Below are 17,321 nucleotides of genomic sequence, written 5' to 3'. Positions count from 1 at the left end.
CATGCCCTGTTTTGGGCACCTAGATTCTCTTGTGGTATGAAATACAGTGATTGCACTGTAAGGAGAGCACAGCTGATGATGAGTATGGTCCCTGCAGAGGGGAGAGACCTGTCTGGTGGTGTCCACGCTAGTGTCTGCTATATATGACATACTGGGTGATATGGAGGGAGGAAAAGCCCCCTTTCCAGAGTAGCCCAGAGCTCAACCCCAGGGATTGCAGTCTAGCTCACCCATCCCCACTGCTGATGGGTTCCAGCAGGGACTGCTGGTCCTCAGGCTTCCAATTCCTTGGTTTTCCCCCTCCTCCACACTTCTCACAGACAGGGAAAGTGCCAGTTCCTTGTGCTTGAAGTCTGAGCGCTCCAGGTCATCCTGTCCTACAAAGCCCCGAGATTTTGTGGATCCAGAAATGTATATGCCTAGGAAATGTAAAAGAGCTCCAACTGTGGTGTGCATCCAGCCATGTTGAACTGTAGCCCCGGCCTCCTGGAAACAGGGTGATCACGTACCAGGGGAGCTATCAGGGAAAGCAAGCTGTGACAATGATGTTTGGACAACTGCTCCAGGATGAAAGACACGGTGCAGATTAGGTATCTAATCAATCTATGTTTCCACACTGAGGCCATCCTCTCAGGCCCTACTTTCTGCACGAGTTAAAAGATCAACACGTGCTTCAGGTAAATCCCCAGATGCTTTGCTGTAGCCCTTTCTTTTTATTTCATTACTTGTTAGTGGCAAGGAAAGCCACGTTAATTCTATGTATATGAAGCTGAACCAGATCCTCGGTGAAATAAACTTCCGTGGCTTCACTGAAGCAGGCCAGCTGAGGATTTGGTCTGCTGTTTAGCAAGTTTTTATGTGAAAATATAATTTGGAAGCGTCCTTTGATATTTCCCCTGGTACCGAGTGCATTATTACATAGCAGGAGTTATCTGAAGATTAGAGCTGAAGTCAGGATTTTTGTGCAACTCTTACAGCTGTGTTCTCTCTTGCGCAGTATAAAACGCATCTGCATCATTTTAGTTTTGGAGCAAATGTAGGCTTTATCGGGCAGCATTGTCCCTGCTGGAGGGGAAGGAGATTTCTGCTTGTGTAATGATTTTGACATGTCAAAATTGCATCTCTATCAGTTTTGGCGGGAATAACTTAGACCCGCGGTGATTGGAAGTGGAACGTGATAATTTTAAGGAAAAGGCCTGGAACTCAACAAGATACTGTGGGATGACAGGCAGCCCTATGGGATGGGGATGTGGACATGCTCCCTGCTGGCATGTGGGATTCAAGTGGGAGAAGAGCTGATAAGTCGCCTGCAGCTCTGCCACTCGGGGCTGCCAACGTCAGAACGAATGGCAAAATAAACATTTCAGCACGTGCATGTGTCTTCCTGGCCTGGAGATACCCCACAGTTGATTTAATTCATTTGGGGTAAAGTTATTAGGGTTTCTCTAGACCTACAGGCTCCTGCGCACAGATAGCATCTTCAGGCAGCCGCATTTACTCACTATCTGCTTCTCCTGTAAAATGACTGAAGGATGTAAGTGTTCTCAAGTGAGGATAGTCTACACTTGTACTAATCAGGCAGCATCAGCTTAATCCTTTGAGAGTCCTCTGCTTTTGTTTCTTGAGGCTTTAAAAGAGCGTGTTTCAAGACTTTTCTTCTTCAAGGCCCGTAAATTACTTAAACAAGGCCACGTGAATGTTCTTCTTTGTATGCTGAAGTGGTTGCAGAATCATAGAATCACAGAATAGGTTGGGTTGGAGGGGGCCTTAAAGATCATCCAGTTCCAACCCCCCTGCCCTGGGCAGGGACACCTCCCACCAGACCAGGTTGCTCCAAGCCCCATCCAGCCTGGCCTTGAACCCCTCCAGGGATGGGGCCACAGCTTCTCTGGGGAACCTCTTCCAGCACCTCACCACCCTCAGAGTAAAGAATTGCTTCCTAATATCTAATCTAAATTTCCCTTCTTTCAGCTTAAAAGCAATACACTCCGTCCTATGGCTCCACTCCCTGATCAAGAGTCCCTCCCAATCTCTCCTGTAGCCCCCCTCAGGGTCTGGAAGGCTGCTCTAAGGTCTCCCTGGAGCCTTCTCTTCTCCAGGCTGAACAACCCCAGCTCTCTCAGCCTGTCCTCATAGGAGAGATGCTCCATCCCTCTGAGCATCTTCATGGCACTCCTCTGGACCCATTCCAACAGGTCCATGTCCTTCTTATGTTGGGGACTCCAGAGCTGGACACAGTACTCCAAGTGGGATCTCACCAGAGCAGAGTAGAGGGCCAGAGTCACCTCCCTGGACCTGCTGGCCACACTTCTTCTGATGTAGCCCAGGATGAGGTTGGCTTTCTGGGCTGCCAGTGCACATTGCCGACTGGTGTTGAGCTTCTCCTCCGCCAACACTCCCAAGTCTTTCTCCTCAGGACTGGTCTCCAGCCATTTTCTGCCCAACCTGTATTTGTGCCTAGGTTTGCCACATCCCAGGTGCAGGACCTTGGACTTGGCCTGGCTGAACTTCATGAGATTGGCATGGGCCCATCTCTTAAGCCAGCGTGTCAACAATGCCACACAGTTTGGTGTCACCAGCAAACTTGCTGAGGGTGTACTCAATCCCACTGTCCACATCCCCAACAAAAATGTTGACATCTCTCCTGTAGCCCCCCTCAGGGTCTGGAAGGCTGCTCTAACGTCTCCCTGGAGCCTTCTCTTCTCCAGGCTGAACAACCCCAGCTCTCTCAGCCTGTCCTCATAGGAGAGATGCTCCATCCCTCTGAGCATCTTCATGGCACTCCTCTGGACCCATTCCAACAGGTCCATGTCCTTCTTATGTTGAGGACTCCAGAGCTGGACACAGTACTCCAGGTGGGATCTCACCAGAGCAGAGTAGAGGGCCAGAGTCACCTCCCTGGACCTTCTGGCCACACTTCTTCTGATGTAGCCCAGGATGGGGTTGGCCTTCTGGGCTGCCAGTGCACATTGCCGACTGGTGTTGAGCTTCTCCTCCGCCAACGCTCCCAAGTCTTTCTCCTCAGGACTGCTCTCCAGCCATTTTCTGCCCAACCTGTATTTGTGCCTGGGTTTGCCACATCCCAGGTGCAGGACCTTAGACTTGGCCTGGCTGAACTTCATGAGATTGGCATGGGCCCATCTCTTAAGCCAGCGTGTCAACAATGCCACACAGTTTGGTGTCACCAGCAAACTTGCTGAGGGTGTACTCAATCCCACTGTCCACATCCCCAACAAAGATGTTGAACAGCACTTGTCCCAGTACTGACCCCTGAGGAAAGCAACTTGTCACTGGCATCCCCTTGCACATTGAACCATTGACTGCAACCCTTTGAGTGTGGCCAGCCAGCCAGGTCATGATCCATCGAGTGGTCATCCATCAGATCAGTGCCTTTCCAAATTAGAGACCAGGATGTCATACAGAACAGAGTAAAACACTTCGCATAAGTCCAGGTAGACGACGTCTGTTGCTCTCCCCTTATCTACCCACGGATGGATTTCATCAGGTCCCATGGACTTACGTACCTTCAGGTTCCTTAGATGGTCTCGAATCTTATATTCTCCTACAGTGGGTGGTTCTTTGTTTTCATACCGCCTGTTATTGCATTCTGCAACTTGGGCAGTGTGGTTAGGGCGGTTACAAGTGAAGACTGAGGCAAAAAATTCATTCAGTACCTCAGCCTTCTCCATATCCTGGGTCTCCCGTTTCCTTCTGGAGAGGGCCCACATCTTCCCTAGTCTCACCTTTATCCCTTACACACTTACAGTTTTTCTGGAACGTGATAATTTTAAGGAAAAGGCCTGGAACTCAACAAGATACTGTGGGATGACAGGCAGCCCTATGGGATGGGGATGTGGACATGCTCCCTGCTGGCATGTGGGATTCAAGTGGGAGAAGAGCTGATAAGTCGCCTGCAGCTCTGCCACTCGGGGCTGCCAACGTCAGAACGAATGGCAAAATAAACATTTCAGCACGTGCATGTGTCTTCCTGGCCTGGAGATACCCCACAGTTGATTTAATTCATTTGGGGTAAAGTTATTAGGGTTTCTCTAGACCTACAGGCTCCTGCGCACAGATAGCATCTTCAGGCAGCCGCATTTACTCACTATCTGCTTCTCCTGCAAAATGACTGAAGGATGTAAGTGTTCTCAAGTGAGGATAGTCTACACTTGTACTAATCAGGCAGCATCAGCTTAATCCTTTGAGAGTCCTCTGCTTTTGTTTCTTGAGGCTTTAAAAGAGCGTGTTTCAAGACTTTTCTTCTTCAAGGCCCGTAAATTACTTAAACAAGGCCACGTGAATGTTCTTCTTTGTATGCTGAAGTGGTTGCAGAATCATAGAATCACAGAATGGTTTGGGTTGGAGGGGGCCTTAAAGATCATCCAGTTCCAACCCCCCTGCCCTGGGCAGGGACACCTCCCACCAGACCAGGTTGCTCCAAGCCCCATCCAGCCTGGCCTTGAACCCCTCCAGGGATGGGGCAGCCACAGCTTCTCTGGGCAACCTGTTCCAGTGTCTCACCAGCCTCAGAGTAAAGAATTGCTTCCTAATATCTAATCTAAATTTCCCTTCTTTCAGCTTAAAACCATTACACCCCGTCCTATGGCTCCACTCCCTGATCAAGAGTCCCCCCCCAATCTCTCCTGTAGCCCCCCTCAGGGTCTGGAAGGCTGCTCTAACGTCTCCCTGGAGCCTTCTCTTCTCCAGGCTGAACAACCCCAGCTCTCTCAGCCTGTCCTCATAGGAGAGATGCTCCATCCCTCTGAGCATCTTCATGGCACTCCTCTGGACCCATTCCAACAGGTCCATGTCCTTCTTATGTTGGGGACTCCAGAGCTGGACACAGTACTCCAAGTGGGATCTCACCAGAGCAGAGTAGAGGGCCAGAGTCACCTCCCTGGACCTGCTGGCCACACTTCTTCTGATGTAGCCCAGGATGAGGTTGGCTTTCTGGGCTGCCAGTGCACATTGCCGACTGGTGTTGAGCTTCTCCTCCGCCAACACTCCCAAGTCTTTCTCCTCAGGACTGGTCTCCAGCCATTTTCTGCCCAACCTGTATTTGTGCCTAGGTTTGCCACATCCCAGGTGCAGGACCTTGGACTTGGCCTGGCTGAACTTCATGAGATTGGCATGGGCCCATCTCTTAAGCCAGCGTGTCAACAGTGCCACACAGTTTGGTGTCACCAGCAAACTTGCTGAGGGTGTACTCAATCCCACTGTCCACATCCCCAACAAAGATGTTGAACAGCACTTGTCCCAGTACTGACCCCTGAGGAAAGCAACTTGTCACTGGCATCCACTTGCACATTGAACCATTGACTGCAACCCTTTGAGTGTGGCCAGCCAGCCAGGTCATGATCCATCGAGTGGTCATCCATCAGATCAGTGCCTTTCCAAATTAGAGACCAGGATGTCATACAGAACAGAGTAAAACACTTCGCATAAGTCCAGGTAGACGACGTCTGTTGCTCTCCCCTTATCTACCCACGGATGGATTTCATCAGGTCCCATGGACTTACGTACCTTCAGGTTCCTTAGATGGTCTCGAATCTTATATTCTCCTACAGTGGGTGGTTCTTTGTTTTCATACCGCCTGTTATTGCATTCTGCAACTTGGGCAGTGTGGTTAGGGCGGTTACAAGTGAAGACTGAGGCAAAAAATTCATTCAGTACCTCAGCCTTCTCCATATCCTGGGTCTCCCGTTTCCTTCTGGAGAGGGCCCACATCTTCCCTAGTCTCACCTTTATCCCTTACACACTTACAGTTTTTCTTGTTATCCTTGATGTCCCTGGCCAAATTTAATTCCATCTGGGCTTTAGCTTGCCTAAGATTATCTGGTTCCTGGCCACTGGACAGATTCTCTATATTCCACCCAGCCTACCCGTCCTTGCTTCCACCCTCTGTAGGCCTCCGTTTTGCTTTTTACCTTGTCCAGGAGCTCCTTGTTCATCCATGCAGGCCTCCTGGCTTTTTTGCCTGACTTCTTTCTTGGGATGCAGCACTCCTGAGCTTGGAGGAGGTGATCCTTGAATACTAACCAGCTTTCTTGGGCCTCTCTCCCTCCAGTACTTCTCCCCATGTTACCCTGCCGAGCAGGTCCCTCAGGAGGCCAAAGTCTGCTCTCCTGAAGTCCAGTGTAGTGAGCTTGCTGCGTACCCTCCTTGCTGCCCGAAGGATCTTGAATTCTACCATTTTGTGATCACTGCAGCCAAGGCCACCCTTGAGCTTGACATTCCCCACGATGCCCTCCTTTTTGGTAAGGACAAGGAGCAGCATGGCTCCTCTCCTCATTGGGTCCTCTACCATTCAAAGAAGAAAGTTGTCATTGACACATTTCAAGAACTTCCTGGATTTCTTGTGCTCTGCTGTGTTGTCCCTCCAACAGATATAAGGGTCCGCCATGAGGACCAGGGTCTGTGAACGTGATGCTGCTCCTACCTGTCTACAGAAGGCCTCATCCACTCCATTGTCCTGGTCGGGTAGCCTGTAGTAGACCCCTACTGTAACATCACCTGCCCTGTGGTGTTTCCTGTGTTCTCTTTAATCTTGACCCATAAGCTCTCAGTTGGGTCTTCATCCATACCCAGTTGGAGCTCCATGCACTCCAGCTGGTCATTGACATAGAAGGCAACACCCCCTCCTCATCTTCCCAGCCTGTCCTTCCTGGAGAGTCTGTATCTCTCCATTCCAGTGCTCCAACCATAAGAGCCATCCCACCACGTCTCTGTGATGCCAATAAGATTGTAGCCCTGGAGGTGTGCGCAGTCTCTAACTCCTCTTGCTTCTTCCCCATGCTCTGTGCACTTGTGTGAAGGCACTTCAGCTGGGTCCCCATGGAGCTGAGTTACTGGCTGGAGTGGCTCCATTTCCTTCGTGCTGCTCTTCAGGTGGCCTTCCTTTGAGGTGTTTCATCTGTGATCCCCTGGTTCCTATTGCCTCAGGAGCCCCTGGCTCGTCCCCATAAGACTTTAAGTATGTTGCAGCATAGCCAGCACATTTCAGAGCAACAGATTGAGGGCCTTTGGTAATGAGCCATCCCTCAGACCTTGGAGCATCATCCCTTGCCTTGTCATAGGCGAGCCAGATAATATCCTCCTCCTCCAACAAGCCTAGTTTTAAGCTTGGTCAATGAGCCCCGCTAGTTCATGAGCAAACGCCCTCTTCCCCCTTTCAGAAAGATGAAACCCATCCAACGCCAGCAAGGCTGGTGCCGTGTAGGCCATCCCACTGTCAAAAAACCCAAAATTGTGGTGGGGACACCAGCCATGGAGCCACAAACTGACAGACTGCACATATCTGCTTCTTTCAGAGTCACTGCCTATAACTAGCAGAATAGAAGAAAAGATAACCTGCATCCCAGATTCCCTCATTAACCTTCCCAAGGCCCTGAAGTCTCTTTTGATTGTTCTTGGGCTACCTTCAGACCATGAATATGTGAGCTTAGCTCATCTTCTCTGAATTTTGGACCACAGAAGATCTGGGACACTCTGTAAAACTACCAATATTTACATATTAAATAGACAGTCAGTAGCCACAAAGAACAAATGGGATAACTCAAACCAGTTAACCAAACACTAAACTCAGTCAAAATAATGAATGAGCTTCTGCAAGGCTCTGTTAATGAAGTATTCAAGGACAGGAACAGAATTAATACCAATTTTTAGATCAAAACTGATGTCCTTTTCTGCTGGAATTACAAAGTTTATTGCTAGAAAAAGTAATACAATTTTGTAAGGTATCTGTCACACTACCATTTATCAGAAATCAATTAGCATTACGCATTGTCAATAAGGTATATATTTAGATGGACTAAACCTTGAAGGAGTTGTAAGTAAATGAGGAATTTTAATTGAATGAGGACTTTTTCTGGTTTGGTTCAGTGGCAATTCGTATTTGACCTGTCAGTTCAACATCTTTATCTGTGAGTTGAAGGAAAATCGTAATCTGGAGATAAGGCAAAAACTGTCTGAATGGTAAAAGTCAGGAAGACTAAGCAGTGATATAAACTGGTCTGAATGACTTGGTAAGCATAGCCCTGTGAAACGAAGTGGTACGATTAAAATACCAGTTTGTGTCTCTTAGAATAAAAAATACAGACCTCATCAGCAAGAAAGGGGGCTGCACCCTCAAAACTGAAAGGCTCTACTGGTTATATTGGAACCAGAAGGAAAGCAGGGGATTGCAGCATAATACTCCAGTAACTTTTGCACAAATAAAGATGTTACTGAGCTCATCGGTGGCTGGGACTGATGAGAACAACACTGAAATACTGCACGTTCAGCAAGTTCTGCTGTAAGGTGTATACCCAGAGAGCACAGAAACAGCTGTAAACCGAAATCAAGAGTTGGAGAGGAATGATGGAGGTTCTTATGTGTGTTTACCCTCCATAAGGGTCCTCCAGAGAGGCGTCTTCACGGGAAGAGAAGGCTGAACACCAAAGGGCTTTACAGTCCAGTGAAGCGAAACATAACCTGAATCTGTGGCTGGAAGCTGAAGCTGGACAAATTAAGCTGAAAATAACACATGTTTTTATTAGAGTGAGCCTAATCACGGGAACACACTAGGGACAGGGTGGAGGGAGGGGGTGGTGGTGGATTCTCTGGCTCCTAAAGTCTTTACATCCAGACAGATGCCTTTCTGGAGATAGTCTTTAGCAAAACACGATTTATTGGATTCAACGCAAAGGTAACTTGGTGAAATGTAATGACCTGTGATATATAACAGGTCAGACTGGATGACAGAGTGGCCCCTCCTAGCTTGGAGCATTACAAATCTATGAACACTTAAACCTTAGGAAATTCTGACAGCAAGCTGTAATATTTTTCTCTGCTGAGATTTGTCTAAAGCTCCAAAATAAATCAACTTATACTTAGCTTGCTAACTAGCATGGTACATGAACAAATTTTTTTTATTTTTTTTTAAGATATGTTGGGGATTCTTTAGTCTTATTTTTTAAGAGAATGGTTTATAAGATTTGGGTTTATTTTTTCCTTTTTAAGCAAAGTTAAGAGGCTCTAATGCTACAGCTTTCCAAGAGCAGGGAGAATCTATATTGCACATTAGGCTTCACCAGGCTATTTCACTTTAGTATTTTTGGCTTTTCAAAACGTTTCCCACAGCAGTTTGCATTTTCCACATGCCCTTACACTTGCTCTAACTTCAACTCTACCATGCTGTAGGCTGCCCATGTTCTATCACAGATTTTAACTTAAAATGTAAGATTTTGGCAAAGCAGGCTGATACAAGAAGCGTATTTTGATAAGGGGGAGCTGTTAATCTCTACGCTTCTCACAATGGTGGCTGGGGTCAGAAATCATCTATCACATGCTTTCCCTCCTCGTTTGAAGTGATTGATTTCGCATTATCAGCAGAGCTGCACTTCTGAGACTCCATGGCAACCTCTCCTCGGAATATTGCATGGGGAAGAAAAGACACTAGATATAACCAGAAAAGAAGGTGTTCTGGTCCCTTGTTGAGGAATCGAGTTCTTAACTTTAAACAGGTGCTGAAGTCCACCAATGCAACAGAAATAAATAATCTGCAGGAACATTGAGGCATATACTCAAACATACCCCAGGGCTGCCAGTCCTAATGAGTTATGGCTTTGGTCTACCAAAGCACTTAAGGAGCTGTGTAATTTGAAGTGCAGGACAAGTCCCTCGACTTTAATGGGGTTGTTTGTGTGCTCACAAACATCCACCTGCCTAAGTGCAGAATAAAGTGCTTTGAAAAGCAAAAGGAAGCAAACTGGGAGAGCACAGTGAGCACACACCACTTGTTCTGCTGTCCTGCATTTGCTAGTGACAGCAAATAGATCTGCAGGGCTTTGTAGCCAGGGGGGGTCGGTCTCTTCTCCCAAGGAACAGGCCATGGGACAAGAGGAAATGGCCTCAAGTTGTGCCAGGGGAGGTTCAGAGTGGAGATTTGGGAAAATGTTTCCCCGTTCAGATTGGAGATTTGGGAAAATGTTTCCAGGGAAATGGTTATTGGACTGGGCTGCCCAGGGCAGTGGTTGAGGCCCCATCACTGGAGGGATTGAAAAGCCGGGTTGACCTGGTGCTTGGAGACATGGTTTGGTGATGGTTTTGATCAGAGCGAGGTTGATGGTTGGACAAGATGATCTGAAAAGTCCCTTCCAGCCCAGACAATTCTATGATTCTATGTGCTTTTCTTTTGGGAAATAGGGGTTGGGGGGCTGTTGAAGGAGGAAAACGCCCTCAAATTTAAACACTTTACAGCTATTTCAGGAGTAAATAAACCCCTAAATCTTAGCCTGGTGGAAACAAGTGGGAGTTTGCCTGAGATACTCAGTGATTTAACTGTAAGCAGGGAATGAACCTTACTCTTTAGGCACTGGGTTGATGGTTGGTTGCTTTGTTGCTAAAGAGGCAAGAGTTGTTGATTCACTTCTTGTAATTCTTCCCTTGTTTCTCCTCTTTCCACCCTATAGTTGATCCCTTGTTTCTCCTCTTTCCACCCTATAGTTAATGCAATTATTTATTTCAGCCCAGACAATTCTATGATTCTATGTGCTTTTCTTTTGGGAAATAGGGGTTGGGGGGCTGTTGAAGGAGGAAAACCCCCTCAAATTTAAACACTTTACAGCTATTTCAGGAGTAAGTAAACCCCTAAATCTTAGCCTGGTGGAAACAAGTGGGAGTTTGCCTGAGATACTCAGTGATTTAACTGTAAGCAGGGAATGAACCTTACTCTTTAGGCACTGGGTTGATGGTTGGTTGCTTTGTTGCTAAAGAGGCAAGAGTTGTTGATTCACTTCTTGTAATTCTTCCCTTGTTTCTCCTCTTTCCACCCTATAGTTGATGCAATTATTTATTTAAAAAAAAAAAAAAAGTTAAAGAAAGTTTAGCTTTTTTTTTCCCCCCAGAGATTATTACTCCTAACATTGCATTAACATAATCTCACAGCTGACTGAACACTACCCTCTGACCTTTCTTTCCTTGGGGACAAACTCAGGTTTAATTGACATTTGTGTCTGTGAGCTCTGCTGAGGAGAGATTAGTAGTGGCTTAGCTAATTAGTATTTAAATGCTCACTAATGTTCCAATGGATTTGTCAATTACAGTCTTATTAATAATTGATTCAAAGATTTCACTTTTTGGAAAAAAAAAGTAAAGATGTCAGAGCTGATTCAATTTCTCGAAAGGATTAAAGAAAAAATCAAATCTGCTACTATGATCTTTTCAGTCATAGTAGAAGACAAGGAAAATATTTTGAATTGTGAATTGTCCATATATTTCTTGAGGTGCCAATATGTTTACTTCTGACTTCTGGGTTGAAAAATTGGGGGGCACAGAAGATTTTATTAGGACTATTTGAAGATACCCGTGCTGTAATTAGTTGTGTTGATTTTCTGCTCTTCCAACAAAATCTTTATGGTTTCAAATACTAGAAGAATCTTCCTGATAAATTTAACATGTGACATGCAAATAATTCTATTTGTAATACTGGATATCAATCTCTTTAGTGTTGCTCACGTTCCACGTGGTAGCACCTTCCACCTGGTGCACTGAGTGCTATCTAGAACAGCTTTTAGCCAAGAAGCTTCAATTTCAAACTCAATCCAGCCTTTATACTGTAAATGCTGAAGCCAGCTTCTGGCTGTGGAAAACCTTTGGCTGATCAAAACAGGCACAGCTTGCTATAAGCTGAAACCCTCATTTTGACTTGTTGGATGAGGGGAGGTCACAGAGTAAGACAGCTTGCTTTGAACCAACCTTCTTCCAACCCCTTTCTACAAAGGTATTTCAGCACACAGAGCAAGTAAGCAAATATACTAAAGTTGGATTAAAATTTGAAATTTGGCACCCTAAATGTAGTCTTTAAAGCCATCTGGGAAGCCATCCATGCACTCTAAACACACTTGATTTGACTTTTATTTCAAAAATGCCAGGTATTACAACAAGATTGCAGGTTCAGTGGGAGTTTCAGCCACTTAGGGGATACAAGCACCCTCTGCAAATGAAGCTAGTTTATTTGGAAATATAACTGTGAATTGGAGAACTCAGGAACTGTAAGGAAATATTGTCATGTGCATTGAATGTTCAAGAATACTGGAATGGTGGCAAAACCCAAGGTATTTTTTGGCTCATGATTTAAAAAGGAGTTAATCTGTATCAGCACAAAATTACTTTGTTTACTGCCTAATGAACGACTAAGAAAAGATGTGTTGGACTGAAATAGTGAAGAGAGTGTTTTTAGGCTAACCTGAAACAAACTGACATTTCATTTTCAGATGTTTTGTTTAAACTTAATCAAAGAAAAGGTAGGCCAAAGTGTCAGAACAAACCACATACTTTTAGTCTTCTTTTTTCTAAGGCACTTGGAAACTAACATAAATTTCAGAGTTGTTGTTTACCCAGGTATATTTCTTCCTTTATTTTTTTCTTGCTGAGTAAGGCTGCCAAGAACCTACGGCACTTTTGGAACTGGGCTGTAGATTTAAGTGCCTGTGTGGTTTCCAGCCATCCCTGCCGTCCTCAAATCTGATGCTGTGGCAGTGCCTGTGTGGTTTCCAGCCATCCCTGCCATCCCTGCACCCGGTGCAGACACACTGACTCATTTGTGTCCTAAGGATCAGTAGGTAGTTTTCCAAATGGGACCTCTCATCAGAGTAGAGGGGTTTTCACTGAATTTATTAGAAGAATTTCTTGGAGTACAAAAGAAGAAGGAATCACAAGAGCTCCTCTGCTCACACCTGAGCAATGGTGCCGTCTCCCTCCATCTCTTCTCCCACCCACCACCACCTTGTGGGTGTCTTCTTCGCCCACTCCTCTTCACCCTCATCTCATGGTCTCCTTCAGAAAGGGAGCTCTGCTCAGGCTCACAGGGTGCATCAGCACGGCTGTGAGGACCCAACTCCGGATCACTAAAACTCTCTGGGGTCCCTGACCTGGTGAGATGCTCCTCTCTGTCCTTTACAAAACATTCCCTCGGATCCCAAAAAGCTATTAGTTACAGTTATCAGGGAAAGTGCTTGGTGCTGAGTTTGAGATATCAAACCGGAGACACGAGGAGAGCAAATTCAGAGAGAAAACCACCTCTGCATCCTGCGAGGCTGTCTCGCATCGAAAGGCCCCAGGCCTTGGGGCTGGAAAATGGATGTCTGAGGTAGTCCCAGGACATCACCCTGCCTCCCCCCAAACCCTGATACTGCGGGTGTTAGAAAAAGGCCTTGATAGGGGGAAATGTAAACAGAGAAAGACATCTGGGGACTGTAGCCAACAACTGTGTTTCGGCACTGCGAGCCAAACCACAGCCTCAGGGCTGCAGGGAAGATATTTGCTGGGGTCACTGCTCACCGGGGGGGTATCTCCCATCTCCACTGGCTGCTAGGGGATGGGAGCGGGGGCGACGGGTAGTGGCAAGGCTTAGCAGCCCAACCAGGTTTTGGGAAGGGAGAGGACATTGACACCAGGCACTGTGGCTCCGGTGGGAGTTATCAAAGGGATGGGAGCCGTCTCCAAATTCACTCGCCACCTCCTGATGCTGTGAGTGCCTGGGCAGAGAGCCCAAACCACTGCTACCACATCCCTGCAGGAGCCACGAGGCTGGCGAGGTGTCACGTCGCACCCACGGGTCTTGCCCAGAGCCCACTGTTGGCAGAGGAGAGATGGCAGGATGGACCCCCTGCCCATCCCCACCTCGGCCTATCAATGCGCAATTAGGGGGTGGGCAAATACAGCATCAGCAGACGGGGAGCAACAGTGTGTGGCCAGAATGGAAATGACTGGAAATGGAATAACTTTCCGTAGCAAATTGACATCCCTTGAGTTCAGGCAGAAAAGAAGGAAATAGAGTGATTTTGGTTTGTTACTGCTTTTATGAAAAGCATCTGCCGAGAGTAGCAGGGCATGCAGTGTCTGTCTCTGCTGGATTCTCATGTCTGTCCTGCTCATTGCCTTACAAAATGCCACATAATTGCAATAATTCCTTTTATCTTGACTTCTTTTTTTTTAATTGAAAGGCCAACATGGCCTTGCTGAAAAGACAGGAGGTGGCCATTTTTGTCAAAAGTGTTATGTTGAGGGAAATGAATAATGAAAGCAGTGTCTCAGTTGCAAAAAGCTAGATAGTTTTTATACTGGTTTGTCATCTTTGTTCCCCAAAATATCTGTAGTATAGGAAGAGCCAGCCAGCTCCCTGGCTTCTTGCATGATGTAATGTATTACCCTTAATGCTTTGTCGATAAGAGACGATTGGCCAGAGTTCAGAACAGTCCTGCAAGAAATGGGTCCCTCTGTCCTGAGACTGGGCAGGAGGAGGGTGACAGCTCTGTAAGGCAGCACATCTGCACCACCAGAGGGAATTTGTAAGGCTGTGTAGCCAAATTTATTCCTAAGGAATAAAAGCAGCAGGCATCCATGTAGTCTAAATCTGAGCTAGTAAAACACTGGATTCCAAAAAGGAAGTACAGTAAGAATGTATTGAATTAAGTGCCAAATTGTGTGTATTATCCATTAGATAATTTAAGTGACACATCTTCCAGTGTACTGCCCAATCCTTTTTTATGGCTGAAAGCTTTGCTTTCTGGTGCTACCAGGCCATGCCATGGTAGTCCTGCTGCCCAGGTGAATCTCTGCTCCTGGCAGTTATCATGCAATCAGAAAATAATCATTGCCCAGTCCATGGAATTAAAGGGAAAAGATGGAAAGACAAAATACCCATTCCTGCATTTCAGTGAAGTGCATTTTCAGAAGAAAACTTCTTTTATATAGAAAAGCAAGCACATTTCATTTTGTGAAGGCAACAGGAAAAGAGAAAGCAGGAAGGCTAGGGGAAGGGGGGAAGGGTAGCTAACAGATAGGGATCACCATCTTCTTCATTTTTTGAATGAATAAGAATTGTAAATGACATTGAAGTAAACCCGAAGTCACTTTTATTCACTGAAAGCCCAGCCTAAAGAACACTGAAGTTATAAACTCCCATTCAATTAAATTGGCTCTCATTTGAAGCGTGCTTCCTACGTGACTTTAAAAGAAGCTTAAAAAAACATTCATCCTGAACTAGAAATTTGACCTGGGATATTTCTGTCTGTTGAAATTTGTGAGTGCCCGACCAGTGGCCTCCTGTGTACGGAAGGTGGGCAGAGACAGTGCTGCCCACGCACGTGTGCAGGGTACTGCATGGAAATAGCTTCAGCTAGCTGAAGCCGTACGGTGTGGGGAGGAAAGGGTCATACAGGATGCCGTTATTTTAGATAATTTCACAGAGATTTTCTGCTTGGCTGAAGGCACAAGGAAACTCTCTTGCTCGGCGTTTTGCACAGCCAAGTGTTAAATCACTTCGTATCAGAGCTGAACCTCAGCCTCATCACTGTTAATCTTCTTGATTGGTTAAGTCTTTGCTTTCTGTCAGAAGATCTAAAATCTGAGTGTCAACGATCAGCACATGAAGATTTTCCGGCAGAGAAAAGTGCCTTCCTTTTCCACCCCCTTTCCTCTGCTGCTGAAGGGAGGGAGCATCCTCTCTGTTATTTGCACTCTGCTGTTTGCTGGCTGTTCAACCTGCAGGTATATCCTTCCAACACTCACCCCCCAGCTCAACGAGGCTTTTTACTCATGTACTCTTTATTATTTACCTATATCGAGTAGTACTGGCCAGGAAAACTACAGCCTTCCTTGGATAGGTATTAGCCTTGAGAATCTGACATCCTTGTTAAATGAAAATGGCGTTACGAGGAGAAAACAATCTTTAATCCCAAAAGCCAAAGGCAATTCCAGCTCTTCTTTGTGTATCAGTGACAGAATTGACTTTCCCACTTCACCAAAAGCTAAATGATGGTCTTAAATGAATGGGACCTGGTCTTGGCTCCTGGGTGACTGGCCACTCCTGTAGTTCAGAGATCTCCCCAGACTATGGAGCCACTGCTGCAAGCATCCTAAGAGTCACACCATGGATCTGCAAGATGAAAGAGTCCTCCCTATCACCCCTGTGCTGGCTCATCCTGCATATAATCCATACAGAGCACCCAGATCTCCTCCCAGAGAACATCACCACAGCAGACACCTGCCTGTGTTGTGGGTCTTGCTTCCCAACAGCGGAGGAAGTGATATTCAATGAAGCCCAAAGATGTTTTCTTCTTGCATGAGACTTCATGCCTTCTTGTCCATCGAGTCTCTTCTCCAGCCACTTTGAGACTTACGCACGCTGTCTGACTTGCACCTTGGTCACAAGGTATTATTTCAGTTTTCATAATAGAATGACTTTTCAGTCATTCATTTTTATAAGATTTATTCAGATTTATAAGATTAATTGCGAGTAACAAAAGAAGTATGGTGACACATGAACAGGCAAATGAATATGGGCATTAGGATGATAAATAGACTTATCTCAAACACTCATCAGCCAAACTTTGGTGGTGTAAATCGACCACCAGCAAATAGAAGCAGGATGTTGGAAAGATTAAAGAGGACAGTCAGTCAGGAATCAGATGAACGTTTGAAAGCAAGGTTTTGCAACCTGGTGAAACAGACTGTTGAGAAGGAAAATCAACTTCCAGCACGAAGCAAGACTCTCTGTGCTCGCTCCTCTGACGTGCAGCTGTGAGAGAGGCACTGAATGAAGTTCATCTCTGTGATTGCCGTGCCTGGTGATGAGCCCACTTTCAACCACATCCATGGGATGCCTCGGCGAGTAAGGCTGCCAAAAAACTTGCTTACACACATGTAGAGCACCGCTCCCCTCTGTGGGCTCTTTCTTGCAGCTTATCCCCATAGATCTGACAGAACCACACAGCGGAGCTTTTGCAGAGCAGCTCCAGCCAAATTTGGAAGGCATGCTCCTGGGTAAAGCCGGGACATTTCACGTGGAGGATAATGTTTGCACTGAACGTCAATGGGCATTTCGGTTTGGTCAGGATAATGCCTGGCCGGTGACCTTATTCAGCCCCAATTAGCTGCTAGCTGCCAGGGAGGGCATTCCTCATTGTTAGGAGTGGACAAGGCAATCATGGGAGAAAGGTAACAATAACAGGAATAGCTAATTAGGCTGTGAGTGGTGCACAAGGTGGAGGGAGGAGAAATATGAGAGTTTCTAGATGGTCTGGCTGCTGGCTGTAAGGATGTGGAACCGAGGACACAAGCGTAAGGCTCAAGTTAAAGTTCAATTTCCTCCGCTTCCACTGCCTCAGACTGGAAAAACCCAATTTCTGCAGTAGGCTTCTGGAGGTATTTTTCGCTGTTAAATATATAGCTCTGTAGGGCAAAACGTCATTTGGGGAACCTGAGGGAACTGCTCATACTGCCAGGATTTCTAGATGATGGGAAATATTTTGGTCTAATCCTATTGCCACAGTCATGCC

This window comes from Calidris pugnax, unplaced genomic scaffold, assembly GCF_001431845.1.
Source record: "Calidris pugnax isolate Ruff unplaced genomic scaffold, ASM143184v1 scaffold124, whole genome shotgun sequence".
Taxonomy (NCBI): Eukaryota; Metazoa; Chordata; class Aves; order Charadriiformes; family Scolopacidae; genus Calidris; species Calidris pugnax.
The sequence above is the reverse complement of the archived record's forward strand: the minus strand, read 5'-3'. Positions refer to the sequence as shown.